Source organism: Schistocerca serialis, chromosome 9 (genome assembly GCF_023864345.2).
Source record: "Schistocerca serialis cubense isolate TAMUIC-IGC-003099 chromosome 9, iqSchSeri2.2, whole genome shotgun sequence".
In the NCBI taxonomy this organism is placed as follows: Eukaryota; Metazoa; Arthropoda; class Insecta; order Orthoptera; family Acrididae; genus Schistocerca; species Schistocerca serialis.
Genome location: NC_064646.1, coordinates 94,980,054 through 95,000,688, shown reverse-complemented (window position 1 = coordinate 95,000,688; position 20,635 = coordinate 94,980,054). Strand labels below are relative to the sequence as shown.

At 43.3% G+C, this 20,635-nt stretch overlaps 1 long non-coding RNA gene across 1 annotated transcript in view; it reads right to left on the bottom strand.

Moving 5' to 3' along the window:
- Positions 1-7,460, bottom strand: part of LOC126419142 (uncharacterized) — a 101,802-nt gene extending 94,342 nt beyond the window's left edge. Inside the window, exon 1 of the long non-coding RNA XR_007575939.1 lies at positions 7,370-7,460. This is a non-coding gene — a long non-coding RNA (uncharacterized LOC126419142). The remainder of the gene's footprint in view (positions 1-7,369) is intronic.
- Positions 7,461-20,635: the final 13,175 nt, after the last annotated feature.

Here is a 20,635-nt window from a genome sequence, read left to right as displayed (position 1 = left end):
TACAAAAGGAGCTGTCGGTCTTTGTACTTTTTCGATCTCCTTAATCAATCCCATCTGGCAACAAAGCAGAAGACTGACAAGTTCAGCGTAGATTGTCTGTTTTGTGGATTTGTTGCATCTTCTAAATGTTCTGTCAATAAAACGCAGTCCTTGACTCACCTTCCCCACAATATTATGTATGAGACATTTCCAACTTTAGTCGTGCGTAACTGTTATCCCCAGTAATTTAGCGCAAATGGCAATCTTGAAATTTGTGTGATTTATCGTGTAAGACTAACTGGACAGAATTCTTTAAGTACTCATGTGAATGACCTCACACTAGAAGTTCCTTAGGGTCAACTGACATCTACATCTGCATGATTACTCTGCAATTCACATTTAAGTGCTTGGCAGAGGGTTCATCGAACCACAATCATACTATCTCTCTACCATTCCACTCCCGAACAGTGCGCGGAAAAACGAACACCTAAACATTTCTGTTCGAGCTCTGATTTCTCTTGTTTTATTTTGATGACCATTCCTACCTATGTAGGTTGGGCTCAACAAAATATTTTCGCATTCGGAAGAGAAAGTTGCTGACTGAAATTTCGTAAATAGGTCTCGCCGCGACGGAAAACGTCTTTGCTTTAATGACTTCCATCCCAACTCGCGTATCATATCTGCCACACTCTCTCCCCTATTACGTGATCATACAAAACGAGCTGCCCTTTTCTGCACCCTTTCGATGTCCTCCATCAATCCCACCTGGTAAGAATCCCACACCACGCAGCAATATTCTAACAGAGGACGAACGAGTGTAGTGTAAGCTGTCTCTTTAGTGGACTTGTTGCATCTTCTAAGTGTCCTGCCAATGAAACGCAACCTTTGGCTCGCCTTCCCCACAATATTATCTATGTGGTCTTTCCAACTGAAGTTGTTCGTAATTTTAACACCCAGGTACTTAGTTGAATTGACAGCCTTGAGAATTGTACTATTTATCGAGTAATCGAATTCCAACGGATTTCTTTTGCAACTCATGTGGATCACCTCACACTTTTCGTTATTTAGCGTCAACTGCCACCTGCCACACCATACAGCAATCTTTTTTAAATCGCTTTGCAACTGATACTGGTCTTCGGATGACCTTACTAGACGGTAAATTGCAGCATCATCTGCGAACAACCTAAGAGAACTGCTCAGATTGTCACCCAGGTCATTTATATAGATCAGGAACAGCAGAGGTCCCAGGACGCTTCCCTGAGGAACACCTGATATCACTTCAATTTTACTCGATGATTTGCCGTCTATTACCACGAACTGCGCCCTTCCTGACAGTAAATCACGAATCCAGTCGCACAACTGAGACGATACCCCATAGGCCCGGAGCTTGATTAGAAGTCGCTTGTGAGGAACGGTGTCAAAAGCCTTCCGGAAATCTAGAAATACGGAAACAACTTGAGATCCCCTGTCGATAGCGGCCATTACTTCGTGCGAATAAAGAGCTAGCTGCGTTGCACAATAACGATGTTTTCTGAAACCATGCTGATTACGTATCAATAGATTGTTCCCTTTGAGGTGATTCATAATGTTTGAATACAGTATATGCTCCAAAACCCTACTGCAAACCGACGTCAATGATATAGGTCTGTAGTTCGATGGATTACTCCTACTGCCCTTCCTAAACATTGGTGCGACCAGCGCAATTTCCAATCTGTAGGTACAGATCTATCGGTGAGCGAGCGGTTGTATATGATTGCTAAGTAGGGAGCTATTTTATCAGCGTAATCTGAAAGGAACCTAATCGGTATACAATCTGGACCTGAAGACTTGCCCGTATCAAGCGATTTGAGTTGCTTCACAACCCCTAAGGTATCTACTTCTAAGAAACTCATGCTAGCAGCTGTTCGTGTTTCAAATTCTGGAATATTCCATTCGTCTTCCCTGGTGAAGGAATTTCGAAAACTGCATTCAATCTCGCTGTAACATCTTTCCAGTCCTATGGTTAGCGTGGGAAACGTTGGAGAGCATGCATTGACGTCTGTGGTGATTAGATGCTCTGTTAAGAACCATGTCCTGCCGTTTGTAATGTCCAGAGGACCGTCATGAATCGCGGTGACTTCAATGTAAGTAGTGTCTATGAGTAAAAGTGTTATTTCTGTTCGTCTCATTGCTTATTTCTTTCACTTACGTTCTGTGCTACACTGCAGAAGTTTGGTCCAAGCGGTATGGTCGTAGTGTCATCTAACAATGTTACTTGCCAGTGCAACATCATGAAAGTTAATTCCGTCCTTAGGTTTTGCACGCCAGTATACACTGAGATGAGGAAAGTTCATGGGATAGTGATACGAAAATATACAAAAAAAAATGGTTCAAAAGGCTCTGAGCACTATGGGACTTAACATCTTAGGTCATCAGTCCCCTAGAAATTAGAACTACTTAAACCTAACTAACCTAAGGACATCACAAACATCCATGCCCGAGGCAGGATTCGAACCTGCGACCGTAGCAGTCCCGCGGTTCCGGACTGCAGCGCCTAGAACCGCACGGCCACCGCGGCCGGCCTGAAAATATACAGATGGCGGTAGGATCGCGCATACAAGGTACGAGGCGTGTTTTTTAGTAAGTGCCGTTTTGAAATTTAAAAAAGACATGCTAAGATATCTCAATAATTTTATTTTTACATTAAAGCCTGTACCTTAATCTACTTCTCTTCATAATTTCCGTCAATATTGAGGCACTTGTCGTAACGTTGTACCAGTTTCTGAATATCCTCCTCATAGAAGTCTGCCGCCTGACTTGTTAACCACTGCTTCACCACTGTATTGACTTCGTCATCGTCTTGAAGACGCTGACCGCCCAGGTGTTTCTTCGAGATGAAACATGGGTGGCCTACGTCACACCAGAATCTAAGCAACAGTCCATGGAATGGCGGCATTCAGATTCACCCAGAAAAGTGAAGTTTAAGCAAACAATTTCTGCCCGTAAAATCATGCGCACGGTTTTTTGGGACAGAAAAGGAGTATTGCTTGTTGAATTTCTGCCTTGTAATGACACAATCAATGCAGCAGCTTACTGTAAGACATTGCACAATCAGCGCCGTTCAGTTCAGAACAAAAGATGTAGCAAGTTGAGCAAGGGCATCGTTTTGAAATTCCTGTCCGCAAGTGGCGAATCAGAGCAAAGATCTCATGTTTTCGATGGGAAACTCTAGATCATCCTCCGTACAGCCCCGATCTTGCGCCCAGTGACTACCATCTGTTCCCGCATTTGAAGAAACACCTGGGCGGTCAGCGTCTTCATGACGAAGTCAAAACGGTGGTGATGCAGTGGTTAACAAGTCAGGCAGCAGACTTCTATGAGGAGGGTATTCAAAAACAGGTACAATGTTATGACAAGTGCTTCAATATTGACGGAAATTATGTAGAAAAGTAGATTAAGGTACAGGTTTTCATGTAAAAATAAAATTATTGAGATATTTTAGCACGTCTGTTTTTTAATTTCAAAACGGAACGGTACTTACTTAAAAAAACACGCCTCGTATAAACGGCAATGCATTGACGGAGCTGTCACTTACACTGAAGTGATTCACATGAAAAGGTTTCCATCGTGATTATGACGCACGACGGGAATGAACAGAATGTGATCGTGGAATACTAGCTGGAGCTAGGTGCATGGGACATTCCATTTTGAAAGGTGGCTACACTGAGTCACAGCGCCAGAGATTGCGCCAAAGAGTATTATTCAGCCGCCTCTACTGGGGCAGTAGTAGTTCAGAGGTCGCCGTGGGCAGTGCTTGTTGAGAGGATGTCGATAGCTGTACTAGTTGAGGCCATGTCGTGTGCAGTTGTTCTGTTGGGTGAGGTAGCAGATGCTGTTCGATTGGGGATGTTGCAATGATCACAGTGTATTTTTCGTCAATATATATGAAGGCAACAAAAAAAAATTTTTATTTCAAATTTCCTAAATGACAATGCCTCTTGGTCACAGGTTCAGTCAACAAAGCATCTGGCTTGTGTTCATGTATTAGACTGTAATTCTGGTTTCTATGTGCAGTTATATTATTTCTGGTTTTTGAATTACTTCATTGTAAATGGTGTTTAAAATATCTTGTCGTATTGAGGAAGAACCGTGCCAGATGTGTACGTTGAATCACACTTCCACACACGGAACAGTTACACTTGTGCTTTGTTGTTTCGTAGCTTTTATAGTTGCTGGGGACTTAACTAATCAACTGTGTTAACGGAAAGTTCCTTTCATTTTTTATTGTTATTCTATGCAGTTAGATTGCGTACTAATACTACTCAGGGCCAACCGGTTACGAGACTTCGTAACCGGACATACAGCTACTAAAAATATTATTTGCATTTTATTTAATTAAGCCCCCATGCAATTTCCGATATCGTTAGGGAATGCGATATTCCGAGGTCTATAGTGTCAAAAATGTGGCGAGAATGCAAAATTTCAGGCATCACCTCTCACCTTGGACAACGCAGTGGCCGACGGCCTTCACTTAACGACCGAGAGGAGCGGCGTCTACGTAGTGCTAACAGACAAGCAAAACACTACGTGAAATAACCGCGACGGACTAATTCACAAGGACAGAACTGTGGAATCTTGCGTTAATGGGCTACGGCAGCGGAAGAGCGAAGCGAGTGCGTTTGCTAACGACATCGCCTGCAGCAGCTCTCCTGGGGGTCGTGAACATATCGATTGGACCCTAGACGACTGGAAAACCGTGGCCTGCTCAGAAGAGTCCCGATTTCAGTTGATAACTCAGGTTATCAGGAAGGATATTTTGAAGAATCAGCCTCAGTTGCACAAGTTTTCTGGTCTTCACCAGGTTTCGGCTAAATTAATCTAGCCTTCAGCAGAAGCATAAAACAACTGTAACATGCCAAAGTAAGGCGCAGTCATCATTAAAATTAAAACCTATAGTACCGTGGTACCATGTCGAATTAAAAATTCTGCGTGCGACGGTCAGTGCCAACGGAATTGCCGCTCCCAACCGACCGCGTGTTGAAGAGATGTCGGGGCTGGACTTCAGCTAATTAGTTTTAATTCGACATGGTACCACGGTACTATAGGATTTAATTTTAATGCTGACTGTGCCTTACTCTGGCATGTTACAGTAATTTTATTCTTCTGAAGAAGGCTAGATTAATTTAGCCGAAACCTGGTAAAAACAAGAAAATTTTGTGCAACTGAGGCTGATTCATCAAAATATTAGTCTATCACAGTTGCTGCCGGGGCTGCAGTATGCTAAAAATTCTTATCAAGAAGGCACTGTGTAAGGTGATGGTGTCTCCATATGGTGTGAGCTGTGTAGACATGGAATGGTTCAAATGGCTCTGAGCAGGATGGGACTTAACTTCTGAGGTCATCAGTCCCCTAGAACTTAGAACTACTTAAACCTAACTAACCTAAGGATATCACACACATCAATGCCCGAGGCAGGATTCGAACCTGCGACCGTTGTGGTCCAGGGGTTCCAAACTGAAGCGCCTAGAACCGCTCGGCCACCCCGGTCGGCTGACATGGAATGGATTGTGTTCTCTGGTCCAACTGAGAAGATCATTTACTGGAAATGGTTATGTTCAGCTACTTGGAGACCATTTGTAGCAATTCATTGACTTCATGTTTCGAAATAACAATGGAAATTTTAGGGATGAAAATGTTACTGGGTCACAAAAAAAATCTGGTTTAAAGAACATTCTGGACAATTAGAGTGAATGATTTGACCACCTAGATCGCCCAACGTGAATACCATCGAACATTTATGGGACATAATGGAAAGATCAGTTCGTACACAAAATCCTGCACCAGCAACAGTTGCGCAATTATGGACGACTGCAGAGGCAGCATCGCTCAGTATTTCTGCTAGGGACTTCCAATGATTTGTTGAGTCCACGCCAAGTCGAGTTGCTGCATTACGCAGGACAAAAGGAGGTCCGATACGATAGTGGGAGGTAACCCATGAGTTTGTCACGTCAGTGTATAATTACTGTCAGAACCAAACAAAACACGATAATAGGAATCCAAATGCCCGTCACGAAGCTAGCTCTTTATTCGCACGAAGTAATGGCCGCTATCGTCAGGGGATCTCAAGTTGATTCCGTATTTCTGGATTTGCGGGAGGCTTTTGACACCGTTCCTCACAAGCGACTTCTAATCAAGCTGCGGGCCTATGGGGTATCGTCTCAGTTGTGCGACTGGATTCGTGATTTCCTGTCAGGAAGGGCGCAGTTCGTGGCAATAGACGGCAAATCATCGAGTAAAACTGAAGTGATATCAGTGTTCCCCAGGGAAGCGTCCTGGGACCTCTGCTGTTCCTGATCTATATAAATGACGTGGGTGACAATCTGAGCAGTTCTCTTAGGTTGTTCGCAGATGATGCTGTAATTCAGATGATGCTGTAATTTACCGTCTAGTAAGGTCATCCGAAGACCAGTATCAGTTGCAAAGCGATTTAGAAAAGATTGCTGTATGGTGTGGCAGGTGGCAGTTGACGCTAAATAACGAAAAGTGTGGGGTGATCCACATGAGTTCCAAAAAAAAAAAAAAAAAAAAAAAAAAAATCTGTTGGAATTCGATTACTCGATAAATAGTACAATTCTCAAGGCTGTCAGTTCAACTAAGTACCTGGGTGTTAAAATTACGAACAACTTCAGTTGGAAAGACCACATAGATAATATTGTGGGGAAGGCGAGCCAAAGGTTGCGTTTCATTGGCAGGACACTTAGAAGATGCAACAAGTCCACTAAAGAGACAGCTTACACTACACTCGTTCGTCCTCTGTTAGAATTTTGCTGCGCGGTGTGGGATCCTTACCAGGTGGGATTGACAGAGGACATCGAAAGGGTGCAAAGAGGGGCGGCTCGTTTTGTATTATCACGTAATAGGGGAGAGAGTGTGGCAGATATGATACGCTAGTTGGGATGGAAGTCATTAAAGCAAAGACGTTTTCCGTCGCGGCGAGACCTATTTACGAAATTTCAGTCGCCAACTTTCTCTTCCGAATGCGAAAATATTTTGTTGAGCCCAACCAACATAGGGAGGAATGTTCATCAAAATGAAATAAGAGAAATCAGAGCTCGAACAGAAAGGTTTAGGTGTTCGTTTTTCCCGCGCGCTGTTCGGGAGTGGAATGGTAGAGAGATAGTATGATTGTGGTTCGATGAACCCTCTGCCAAGCACTTAAATGTGAATTGCAGACTAATCATGTAGATGCAGATGAAGTGTCGTCACAGCAACCATTACCGTTACGTCGCGGGTCAAACACGAGGGTTAGTCTCGCCAACTCCTCTTGACCGACATTCCTCCGGTCTAGGACTAACACTGAAGGTCTTCCAACGAATATGTATCCTCTCGGTATTACCCACAATAAGCTCACCTGAGACCTCAGGCTGGGCGGCTAGGACGAGGGCGGCGACGAGTAGGAGGACGAGACTCGCGGGGGCTCGCATGCTGGCAGCCGGCTGGCGTGCAACTGGCGCCAGCGAACTCTGCAAGGCCGCTCCTGACCTCGCAGTCCCGGCCGCGCTAGGTAGGAGCCTTCCCCCACCCGTAAGCGCCGACACCACGCCTGCCCGTTCCAGTGCAGCGTCTATTCTCCCAGCCGTGCGGCCACCGCCTGCGTCTCTGTGGTTACCCACTCAAGCCCTATGCATTGTCACCCCGAGTCGCAGGTAGGGTCACATTTAAGCCCCTTTTACTTGATCAGCTTTCTTGTCTCAATTGGAAACTCGAGACAAGTGAGTTTACAGCATCGCCTCTGGCGTTTTATTTCTGTACTGACTCTCGTTTGTTTTGGTCCAAAACTGAGTGTGTTGTGTGAACTGTCGGCTGTGCAGTTTGGCATCCTGAAGGTGGAAATGAAATTATAAGGGACTACTCTTTTAGCGAAAAAATAGAAATACAGTAGCAAAATATTGGAAGAAGCATTGACAATACAGTTTATCAATGTCCACAGCAGAATTCGGTGTGGAAGTTCTTGTAAATGGTGGTGTTGCAAGTTTTTTCACTCCTGATAATTGAAAGAATAGGGAAAGTGTCATCCAAACATCACAGAACATGGTGGTAGACACTTATTTGCTCCAGAAAATATACACTTGAAAAGTGCAAACACATCAAACGATATCCAGAACGCAGTAAATAGCGTCCTTTTGTTTGATCCTTCCTATCTTGTTCTCTTGTGTGATGACCTCATCCCACAGGAAAACTAATTATCAAAAGCTGAACTGTGAAGTCACCCAAAATTCTAGCTGGAAAACCAAATTATTTGTTATACTTCTCAGTTAGTCCCAATCCCACTTTATTTACGAACTGAAAAACAGAATGTCTGCCGCGCGGGATTAGCCGAGCGGTCTTAGGCGCTGCAGTCACGGGCTGTGCGGCTGGTCCCGGCGGAGGTTCGAGTCCTCCTTCGGGCATGGGTATGTGTGTTTGTCGTTAGGATAATTTAGGTTAAGTAGTGTGTAAGCTTAGGGACTGATGACCTTAGCAGTTAAGTCCCATAAGATTTCACACACATTTGAAAATTTTTTTGAACAGAATGTTTACGAGAAACTTCTCTGAAAACAACCCGAGTCAACAAAATTGAGTATATACCCCCCGAAACTTCAGAAATATCAGAGACAATACTGTTAATAATTACATGAACACTGGAGGGGGCTTCACCATACATCCATCCACTTTTACGTATAACCGGCTTCTCTCAATACTACAACTCGTAGCAATACAATATCAAAGCTTTTTACACTGTAAAAATATTCCCCAAGTGTTTTGACAACTGACATATATGATTCGCGCTCATGGCAGGAAATGCACCAATGGTGAAATAGTAGCTTTTGTATCATTGGTCGGATCTCAGACAATTATGGCGCTCGCCGTAATTTACGCGCGCAGCCGTGTTCCACGACAAAACACTTATTAATCACTATCACAATGCTGTACTCATAACAATACATAAAACCACCTAAAATAATGCGACTGAATAATTCTGACGTGCAAGAAGAATTAGTTCTAATGAGAGGAAGAAATTTCTATTTACCAATATTCCAACAATTACTACCGTGCAACTATTAGTTCGCTAATGGTACTATTATTTTCGATAGCAGAAAGGAAACATAAACAAGCAAAGAATTGATCTGAATAGAGTCCATAATTCTATTACTTTTAATAGAGAAAGAAAGTTTTTAGATCAGGGGATAGCTTTCGGCGAAATAACTTTTCGTTGCATACGAAGAACCATGGACCTCGCCGTTGGTGGGTAGGCTTGCGTACCTCAGCGATACAGATAGCCGTACCGTAGGTGCAACCATAACGGAGGGATATCTGTTGAGAGGCCAGACAAACGTGTGGTTCCTGAAGAGGGGCAGCAGCCTTTTCAGTAGTTGCAGGGGCAACAGTCTGGATGATTGACTGATCTGGCCTTGTAACACTAACCAAAGCGGCCTTGCTGTGCTGGTACTGCGAACGGCTGAAAGCAAGGGGAAACTACAGCCGTAACTTTTCCCGAGGGCATGCAGCTTTACTGTATGGTCGAATGATGATGGTGTCCTCTTGGGTAAAATATTCCGGAGGTAAAATAGTCCCCCATTCGGATCTCCGGGCGGGGACTACTCAGGAGGACGTCGTTATCAGGAGAAAGAAAACTGGCGTCCTACGGATCGGAGCGTGGAACGTCAGATCCCTTAATCGAGCAGGTAGGTTAGAAAATTTTTAAAAGGGAAATGGATAGGTTAAAGTTGGATATAGTGGGAATTAGTGAAGTTCGCTGGCAGGAGGAACAAGACTTTTGGTCAGGCGAATACAGGGTTATAAATACAAAATCAAATAGGGGTAATGCAGGAGTAGGTTTAATAATGAATAAAAAAATAGGAGTGCGGGTAAGCTACTACAAACAGCATAGTGAACGCATTATTGTGGCCAAGATAGATACGAAGCCCACACCTACTACAGTAATACAAGTTTATATGCCAACTAGCTCTGCAGATGACGAAGAAATTGAAGAAATGTATTATGAAATAAAAGAAATTATTCAGATAGTGAAGGTAGACGAAAATTTAATAGTCATGGGTGACTGGAATTCGGTTGTAGGAAAAGGGAGAGAAGGAAACGTAGTAGGTGAATATGGATTGAGGCTAAGAAATGAAAGAAGAAGCCGCCTGGTAGAATTCTGCACAGAGCACAACTTAATCATAGCTAACATGAAAGAGGTTGTATACATGGAAGAACCCTGGAGATACTGGCAAGTTTCAGATAGACTATATAATGGTAAGACAGAGATTTAGGAACCAAGTTTTAAATTGTAAGACTTTTCCAGGGGCAGATGTGGACTCTGACCACAATCTATTGGGTATGAACTGTAGATCAAAAATGAAGAAACTACAAAAAGGTGGGAATTTAAGGAGATTGCATGTGGATAAACTGAAAGAACCAGAGGTTGTAGAGAGCTTCATGGAGAGCTTAAGGGAACAATTGACAGGAATATGGGAAAGTAATACAGTAGAAGAAGAATGGGTAGCTTTGAGAGATGAAGTAGTGAAGGCAGCAGAGGATCAAGTAGGTAAAAAGACGAGGGCTAGTAGAAATCCTTGGGTAACAGACGAAATATTGAATTTAATTGATGGAAGGAGAAAATATAAAAATGCAGTAAATGAAGCAGGCAAAAAGGAGTACAAACGTCTCAAAAATGAGATCGATAGGAAGTGCAAAATGGCTAAGCAGGGATGGCTAGACGACAAATGTAAAGATATACAGGCTTCTCTCACTAGGGGTAAGATAGATACTGCCTACAGGGCCGGCCGAAGTGGCCGTGCGGTTAAAGGCGCTGCAGTCTGGAACCGCAAGACCGCTACGGTCGCAGGTTCGAATCCTGCCTCGGGCATGGATGTTTGTGATGTCCTTAGGTTAGTTAGGTTTAACTAGTTCTAAGTTCTAGGGGACTAATGACCGCAGCAGTTGAGTCCCATAGTGCTCAGAGCCATTTTGAACTGCCTACAGGAAAGTTAAAGAGTCCTTTGGAGAAAAGAGAACCACTTGTATGAATATCAAGAGCTCAGATGGAAACCCAGTTCTAAGCAAAGAAGGGAAAGCAGAAAGGTGGAAGGAGTATATAGAGGGTCTATACAAGGGCGACGTACTTGAGGACAATATTATGGAAATGGAAGAGGATGTAGATGAAGATGAAATGGGAGATACGATACTGCGTGAAGAGTTTGACAGAGCACTGAAAGACCTAAGTCGGAACAAGACCCCGGGAGTAGAAAACATTCCATTAGAACTACTGACGGCCTTGGGAGAGCCAGCACTGACAAAACTCTACCATCTAGTGAGCAAGATGTATGAGACAGGCGAAATACCCTCAGACTTCAAAAAGAATATAATAATTCCGATCCCAAAGAAAGCAGGTGTTGACAGATGCGAAAATTACCGATCTATCAGTTTAATAAGTCACGGATGCAAAATACTAACGCAAATTCTTTACAGACGAATGGAAAAATTGGTAGAAGCCGACCTCGGGGAAGATTTGGATTCCGTAGAAATATTGGAACACGTGAGGCAATACTGACCCTACGACTTATCTTAGAAGCTAGATTAAGGAAAGGCAAACGTACGTTTCTAGCATTTGTAGACTTACAGAAAGCGTTTGACAATGTTGACTGGAATACCCTCTTTCAAATTCTGAAGGTGGCAGGGGTAAAATACAGGGAGTGAAAGGCTATTTACAATTTGTACAGAAACCAGATGTCAGTTATAAGAGTCGAGGGATATGAAAGGGAAGCAGTAGTTGGGAAGGGAGTGAGACAGAGCTGTAGCCTCTCCCCGATGTTATTCAATCTGTATATTGAGCAAGCAGTGAAGGAAACGAAAGAAAAATTCGGAGTAGGTTTTAATATCCATGGAGAAGAAATAAAAACTTTGAGGTTCGCCGATGACATTGTAATTCTGTCAGAGACAGCAAAGGACTTGGAAAAGCAGTTGAACGGATTGGATAGTGACTTGAAAGGAGGATATAAGACGAACAGCAACAAAAGCAAAACGAGGATAATGGAATGTAGTCGAATTAAGTCGGGTGGTGCTGAGGGAATTAGATTAGGAAATCAGACACTTAAAGTAGTAAAGGAGTTTTGCTACTTGGGGAGCAAAATAACTGATGATGGTCGAAGTAGAGAGGATTTAAAATGTAGACTGGCAATGGCAAGGAAACCCTTTCTGAAGAAGAGAAATTTGTTAACATCAACTATAGATTTAAGCGTCAGGAAGTCGTTTCTGAAAGTATTTGTATGGAACGTAGCCATGTATGTAAGAGAAACATGGACGATAACTAGTTTAGACAAGAAGTGAATAGAAGCTTTCGAAATGTGGTGCTACAGAAGAATGCTGAAGATTAGATGGGTAGATCATATAACTAATGTGGAGGTATTGAATAGAATTGGGGAGAAGAGGAGTTTTGTTGTGGCGTAACAAGCTAGTTACGCCACATTGCGAAGTGAGCCGAAAGAAAGGCACGCGTACACACACGCCGACTGGCGTCAAGTCTGGAACAGGATAACTATTGAATGGTAGCAAGAAAAGTACGTAGCTGCTTTATACTTAACTTTTATTCTTGGATGAATACAGCGTTCTTCTTGAAACATTTATACTATAACTCTCAAAGTAGGTAAGGCTAATGGCGCCTTGCTAGGTCGTGCCATGGACTTAGCAGAAGGCTATTCTAACTGTCTCTCGGCAAATGAGAGGAAGGCTTCGTCCGTATTGTCGCTAGCAATGTCGTCGTACAACTGGAACGAGTGCTCGTCCGTATCTCGAGACCTGCCTTGTGGTGGCGCTCGGTCTGCGATCACACAGTGGCGACACGCGGGTCCGACATGTACTAAATAGACCGCGGCCGATTTAAGCTACCACCTAGCATGTGTGGTGTCTGGCGGTGACACCACAAGTTTGTGGCACAACTTGACAAGAAGAAGGGATCGGTTGGTAGGACATGTTCTAAGGCATCAAGGGACCACCAATTTAGTATTGGAGGGAAGCGCGGAGGGTAAAAATCGTAGAGTGAGACCAAGAGATGAATACACTAAACAGATTCAGAAGGATATAGGTTGCAGTAGGTACTGAGAGATGAAGAAGCTTGCACAGGATAGAGTAGCATGGAGAGCTGCATCAAACCAGTCTCAGGACTGAAGACCACAACAACAACAACAACAACAAAAACGAAGCGCTGCGCTGGACAGCACGACGTAGGCCAGTTACGATGTTGTGAGCAGAATACAGGCAGTTTAGCTTGTTAATCTTCTCCGGCAAAACGCGACCAAAGTTTCTGCTCAGGTGTATCAGTAACCCAGTGGCGATTAACAAACCACAATACGCTAGTATGCGACCATTATTGACATGTCCCCTCTTGCAAAGCACATTACGTAGACAGCGTTCGTTTACACACTTTGTGCACTGTCCGTCACTGAAAGTCAGATATAATGCACAGTTCATTAAAGTCTCCACTTTCATGGCTTAGTAGAGCGCAAAAGCCAACAGTTCCACCACCCGAATGTCAATGCCAGCAAAGTTCATTCGCATAGAAGCCTGTAGGTGTCGGTCACAACAAAATCTTGTTAGTGGCACGTTCACAGTCCGGTTTATTTGTTCCTAAAGTTCGCTGGCGATGGTATTACGTACCGCAGTGGTGAAGTAAACTGACATTCTCATAGTTCGGTATCACTATCCATACAATTCCGGATGCTTTTCATAAAAACGTAGTACCATTTTCCAGCGCACGCTTCACCGACGCATCGTCCACTTCTACTACACATCCTCTGTTCGACTATCGATATCGCCATCGCTGTACCCTGTCTACAGATGTTATATCATCATCATAATTACAATTTTTAAAATTAATAATATACCAAAAAAGAGCCGGCCGGGGTGGCCGAGCGGTTCTAGGCGCTTCAGTCTGGAACCACGCGACCGCTACAGTCGCCGGTTCTAATTCTACCTCGGGCATGGATGTGTGTGATGTCCTTAGGTTAGTTAGGTTTAAGTAGTTCTAAGTTCTAGGGGACTGATGACCTGAACTGTTAAGTCCCATAGTGCTCAGAGCCATTTGAACCATTTGAACCAAAAAAGAAATTTACAAATCTTTCCACAGTTACAAACCAAGAAACATATTTACCCATTAGCAAACGAAATAATCATAACTACAAAAAAGAAATGGCTCTGAGCACTATGGGACTTAACATCTGAGGTCATCAGTCCCCTAGAACTTAGAATTACTTAAACCTATCTAACCTAAGGACATCACACACATCCATGCCCGAGGCCGGATTCGAACCTGCGACAGTAGCGGTCGCGCGGTTCCAGACTGAAGCGCCTTTAACCGCGTGGCCACACTGGCCGGCAATCGCAACTACATCTTTACACTTAAAAACCACAGTAGTACCTTACATCATCATAATTACATATGCCGATAGTAACAAAAGAAAAAAATAGAAAACGAAATAAAAGCATGGCAAAAAATTTTATATGCATAATTAGCAATGCTTTCACACTTGCTAAGTGCCAAATAACATCGAAAATTATTTTTCTGTTCAGATAACTGTGACCTTTTCACGGTTTAAGTACACTGGTGTCCAAAATTAAAGCAAAAAACCGCTATTTTCCTATCTTGTGTCTAATTCATGGTATAATCGTAAAAACTGTCAAAAAATGTCCGTAAAATCGTGTTCTGCACGGAAGATGGCATTCCGATCAGCGGACAACCACGCCAACGATGACGTCAGGGCACCTCTCAAACGATGTAGCGTGTGCCGGGTAGTCCCCCATCCACAGTCGCCGTGTCTACAGTCACAGGCGGTGCAGTACGGCACAGAGAACACGCCTATCAGACACTCTGTGGTGGAGGGCCATGGGAAGAATGGAAACAGGACAGTCGCAAACTGATGTGGCCTGATGGTTTAATGTGAATCGTTCCGTTGTTTCTCGCAAGTGGTCACAAACCAGGGCAGGCCCGACCACGTGTAATATCAGAAAGAAAGGAGCGTCATTTGGCTGTAAGGACATGACGGTACTGCCTTAGTGCTGCACGGCAACTGGCATCGGACCTTGCAGCATGCAGTGGACGTGCTGTATCGAGACAAACAGTGACAGAGCGATTCAGCAGAGTGGCTTTTACTGTTGGAGACTTGCGGTATGTATAACTCTGATGCGTCCTCACAGAAGGGAACTTCTAGAATGGAATCGTCAACATATAACCTGGACATCGAATGTTGGGCCAATGTTCTTTTCACATATGAGTCCCGATTTGGTCTGGAGCGTGATTCTCCAAGGATTCGCATCTGGAAGGAACACGATTTCGGGACACAAGCATTGTGGAAAGAGACCGAAATCGATTCCTAATGGTGTGGGCAAGAATTGCGTTGTCCACTCGAACACCTCTTCATGAAATTGTGTGGATAAATCGGCAAGGTTTGGCTGCTGTCAGGTATCGTGACGAGGTCTTGAGACCTCATGTGCGGTTGTTGCAATGTGCTGTGGGTCCAGACTTCGTGCTGGTGGACGATAATGCTCATAGGGCACAGATGGTTGATGTTTCCTTGGAAACCGAAGACATTGCACACATGGCATGGCCTGCTCGTTCTCCCGATATAAACGCAGAAGAGCATATCTGGGATGCACTAGGGAGAGAGGCTGCATCCTCCAACCACTCCCTAAGACTTGCGAACAGCTCTGCAGGAAGAATGGGCGGTATTGCGTCAACGTGAGATTGTACACATCATTCAAAGCATGTCCTATCGTTGTCAGGCCTATATTGCTGCTAAAGACGGTCACACACCGCAACGCAATTTGACTTTCAATAATCCCTACAAAAGAATGGCCCTGACTAACAATAACCTATACCTTTCATGAATCTCTTACCTCACAAAAATCTTCGTTACTCGAACTACTGCAAAACAGCGAGCGCCAATGCTACCAGCTGAATAAAAGATTCTAACTACAGAAGGCACTAACTTCTGATAGGTATAGTTAGCAAATGAAAGATTTTGATAGAGAACAAACAATGTATTTACCTTAATAGCGTTCAATGATCATAATATATATATCAGTTCATGACATCCAGTCTTACAAATTTACTGTCTCTGATGGACACACGTCCAGATCATCCGCTCTCAAAACTCCGCCCTCTCTCTCCCCACAGCCCGCATCTCGTGGTCGTGCGGTAGCGTTCTCGCTTCCCACGCCCGGGTTCCCGGGTTCGATTCCCGGCGGGGTCAAAGATTTTCTCTGCCTCGTGATGGCTGGGTGTTGTGTGCTGTCCTTAGGTTAGTTAGGTTTAAGTAGTTCTAAGTTCTAGGGGACTTATGACCACAGCAGTTGAGTCCCATACTACTCAGAGCCATTTTTTCTCTCTCCCCACATCCACCACTGCTGGCGGCTCACCTCCAACTGCGCAACGCTACGCGCTGTTCAAATCCAACTGCCCAACACTGCACTAGCGAGTATTCCAACAATGCCAACCAGCCACAGACTGCACACAGCACAGCCAGTGATTTTCATACAGGGCGCTACGTGGCGTTACCAACATAAAAACCTAAACGGCCTACTTACAATACTATTTCGTGGCAAAATAAATGCAGCCCTGCAAAATTTCTGTTTGTTGCTTTAATTTGGACACCAGCGTAATTTTCATTAAAACACTTTATGTATTTACTTTCTTATTTCCGCATAGTGTAGGCTTTTTCTCTGTAATACCTAAATACGTGTTTGACTTCAGATATTTCGTTTATATCGTAAGAGGACATTAGAAGGAAAAAATGTCAGGATCTGGTGTAAATTTTAGTTTTGTAGTGAAAGCAAACAACACAATAAACATTAAGGAGACACAAAAGTACAAAATCTATTTCTATTATAGGAGTCAGCTCACCCAGAATAGGTTAACTGTATTTATCCGCCGACACCAGACAAGCGAGATTCAATTAAAATGTCTCCTCTGTACAAGAATATACATAATGGATGAACGAATGCAGGTTGTAGATACATGGTTGACGACATATGGATGTTTGGGGGTGGACATGGAGCGTGCTCAGGTAGCCTAACGTATGGTGATAAGCGGGAAATCCGGGTTCGAGTCCCGGGTCGGCACAAATTTTCTTTGTGGTCATTCCATTATACAGCTGAAGGTTGTCCATGTTCGCAACTGCGAATACATTTAGTGCGGTTCATAAAGGCTGTAGTTGTCGCATCGCTGCATCGTACTTCTAAAGAACACAGGCACTTCAATATCGTAATCACACATGGAGATAGTCTCCTTCCGCGCCATAAATTCTGATCCTCGTGTAAGTAGGGTGTTTAGGTTTTTATGTTGGTAACACCACGTAGAGCTCTGTATGAAAATCACTGACTGTGCTGTGTACAGTCTGTGGCTGGTTGGCATTGTTGCAATATTCGCTACTGTAGTGTTGGGCAGTTGGATGTCAACAGCGCGTAGCGTTGCGCAGTTGGTGGTGCGCCGCCAGCAGGGGTGGATGTGGGGAGAGAGATGGCAGAATTTTGAGAGCGGGCGATCTGGACGTGTGTTCGTCAGAAAAATGAAATTTGTAAGACTGGATGTCATGAACTGATATACTTTCGAACACTATTAAGGTAAATACAGTGTTTGTTCTCTATCAAAATCTTTCATTTGCTAACTATGCCTATCAGTAGTTAGTGCCTTCAGTAGTTAGAATCTTTCATTTAGCTGGCAGTATTGGCGCTCGCTGTATGGCAGTAGTTCGAGTAACGAAGATTTTTGTGAGGTAAGTGATTCATGAAAGGTATAGGTTATTGTTAGTCACGGCCATTCTTTTGCAGGGATTATTGAAAGTCAGATTGCGTTGCGCTAAGAAAATATAGTGTGTATCAGTTTAGTGTTGATCAGAATAAGTAACGAGAGAAATGTCTCAGTATGTTCAGTTTTGTTCAGCTGTTTAAAAATCAAATAACGTAAGAGGTTTTCCAGCACAGTCATTTATAATTTTCCAAAGGGGATGTTTCACTAGTTACATCCAGTTTTACTGATAATAAGGTGTGAAATGCCTTAATGAAGAATCAGCAGTCCGTGTACTATTGTTTCACAAATAATTTGTAACCTCTCCCCAGCAGTTCATTACACTATCAGCCAGAAATTCGTCTGCCATGGAACTATGACGTCTCGTTGATGTGATAGGTCTAAAAGAAATATTCAGAAATTCCATGTTAGTAGCTGAAATATTATACGTAAAATATTTCTGGTGGCAGCGGACACTGACGATGATTGCTGAAAATATACAAAACGACGAAAAACGTTTATGCACGAATTTGAATGTAATAGGCCCGTTATATAATCATTTTCATATGTTTTTTTATTGTTATAGGCTCGTACTGACATTCGTGAATATTTATTTTATATCTATGTCTTCACTGAGACGGCATAGTCCCATGGCAGATGAAGTTCTGGCTGACCGTGTAAGAGACTGATGGGGAGAGGTTCAGAAGAGCTCGCAGACGATTCAGATTTTAGAAGAAACTCTGATACAGATGATTTCTTCTGATGCAAACACTACTGCAGTAACTGATGGTAGTCTGGGTAATATAATCTCAAGTAGACCAGTGGGTGAAACGTCCAATACTGATGCAACAGGTACGGTAGACTGTTTGTGTTTGAGGAAGTATTTCATGGAAGTTGTGAAATTGAAGTTGCTCCAGATGTGGAATTATATGTATGGTCTAAAGTTGTTTGTGAACTCAAGTCCTTTCGGAAATGTCTTCCTCCAGATTGCTTATGCTTGCTAACAGAAGCTGACATTGCTAATTCCCTGCAGATTTCGTCAAACTTTTCAAGCACAAATTTTGTGCTCCTGTTTCATTGATATGAATATTTACAATGCCAAACCTCATGGTGGCCATAGAGATAAATAATAAATTGAGCAGTTTTGCTGACTACTGTTCCCAAACATTGCATACTGATTGTTATGTTGGATAAAACGATCTATCACTTAAAGGGTTAAAACGGTGGTTAACGCATTTAATTCAAACCAGGACCTAAAAAACTTGTGCATTTTCCATCACCAGACGCAGATTTTTGACCTCTCAAATGTTGGGAAAACAATTGTCAGGTAACTTTAGTCGTTAAGGAGATATTTGTGGAAACGTACAACATGTCATAAGACCCATAGTATTTGACAGGCAGCTAACTGGTCAGTGACGTCATGACAAGGTCACAAGACAAGCGTCAGTGTTTTATTGTGTAATTCAAAACGCATATACACGAATGATTTTAAAAAAATACTGATGCATTATCATAAAAATAATTTTTACTCGTGATACGAGGGTCACTCGAAAAGAAATGCACACTATTTTTTTTTTTAAATCCATCTTTCATTCTACATGTTTGAAAGTTTTACAATGTGTAGATACATCCTTTAGGAACAATATTCTCATTTCTCCATACAATTTCCATCCCTCTCACCTGTCTTATGCCATCTTGGAACCAGCGCCTGTATACCCGCACGGTAAAATTCTGGACCAACCTGTTGGAGCCACTGTTTGGCAGCATGCACAAGGGAGTCATCATCTTCAAACCTTGTTTGACAAAGAGAGTCTTTCAGTTTCCCAAAGAGATGATAGTCACATGGAGCCAGGTCAGGACTGTAAGTCGGGTGTTTCAGTGTTGTCCATCCGAGTTTTGTGATCGCTTCCATGGTTTTTTGACTGAAATGTGGCCTTGCAATGCTGTGCAACAGCAAAACATCCTACTTTTGTCGATGTGGTCGAACACGACTCAGTCGAGCTTGAAGTTTCTTCAGTGTTGTCACATATGCGTCAGAATTTATGGTGGTTCTACTTGGCATGATGTCCACAAGCAAGAGCCCTTCGGAATCGAAAAGCACCGTAGGCATAACTTTTCCAGCAGAAGGTGTGGTTTTGAATGTTTTTTCCTTGGGTGAATTTGCATGATGCCACTGCATTGATTGCCTCTTCGTGTCTGGTGGAAAATGATGGAGCCATGTTTCATCACCTGTCACAATTCTTCCAAGAAATTCATCTCCACCACTCTCGTACTGTTCCAAAAGTTCGCTGCATACCGTTTTTCTTGTTTCTTTGTGAGCCACTGTCAACATCCTGGGAACCCAGCCGGCACAAACCTTTTTTAACGCCATCATTTTCAGTATTCTGCAAACACTTCCTTCCCCTATCCCAACGTAGCGTGACAATTCGTTCACTGTGATGCGTCTGTCAGCAGTCACCAATTCGTTAACTCTCTGCACATTGTCTGGAGTGTGTGCAGTACGAGGCCTGCTGCTGTGAGGACAATCCTCAATGCTGCCGTGCCCGCTTTCTTCATGTAACCTGCTTGCCCACCGACTAACTGTACCGGTACTGCGATCGACAGCAGCATCTCTATACACCTTTTTCAACCTCTTCTGAATGTTTCCCACTGTCTCGTTTTCACAGCACAGGAATTCTCTGACAGCACGTTGCTTCTGACGAACGTCAAGTGTAGCAGCCATCTTGAAGACATGCTGTGACGGCGCAACTCACGGGAACAGGTTGAACTAGTTTGAAAACAAGCGGGAAGGATGTACCTACACACTGTAAAACTTTCACACATGCAGAATGAAAACTGTATTTTCACAAAAATAGTGTG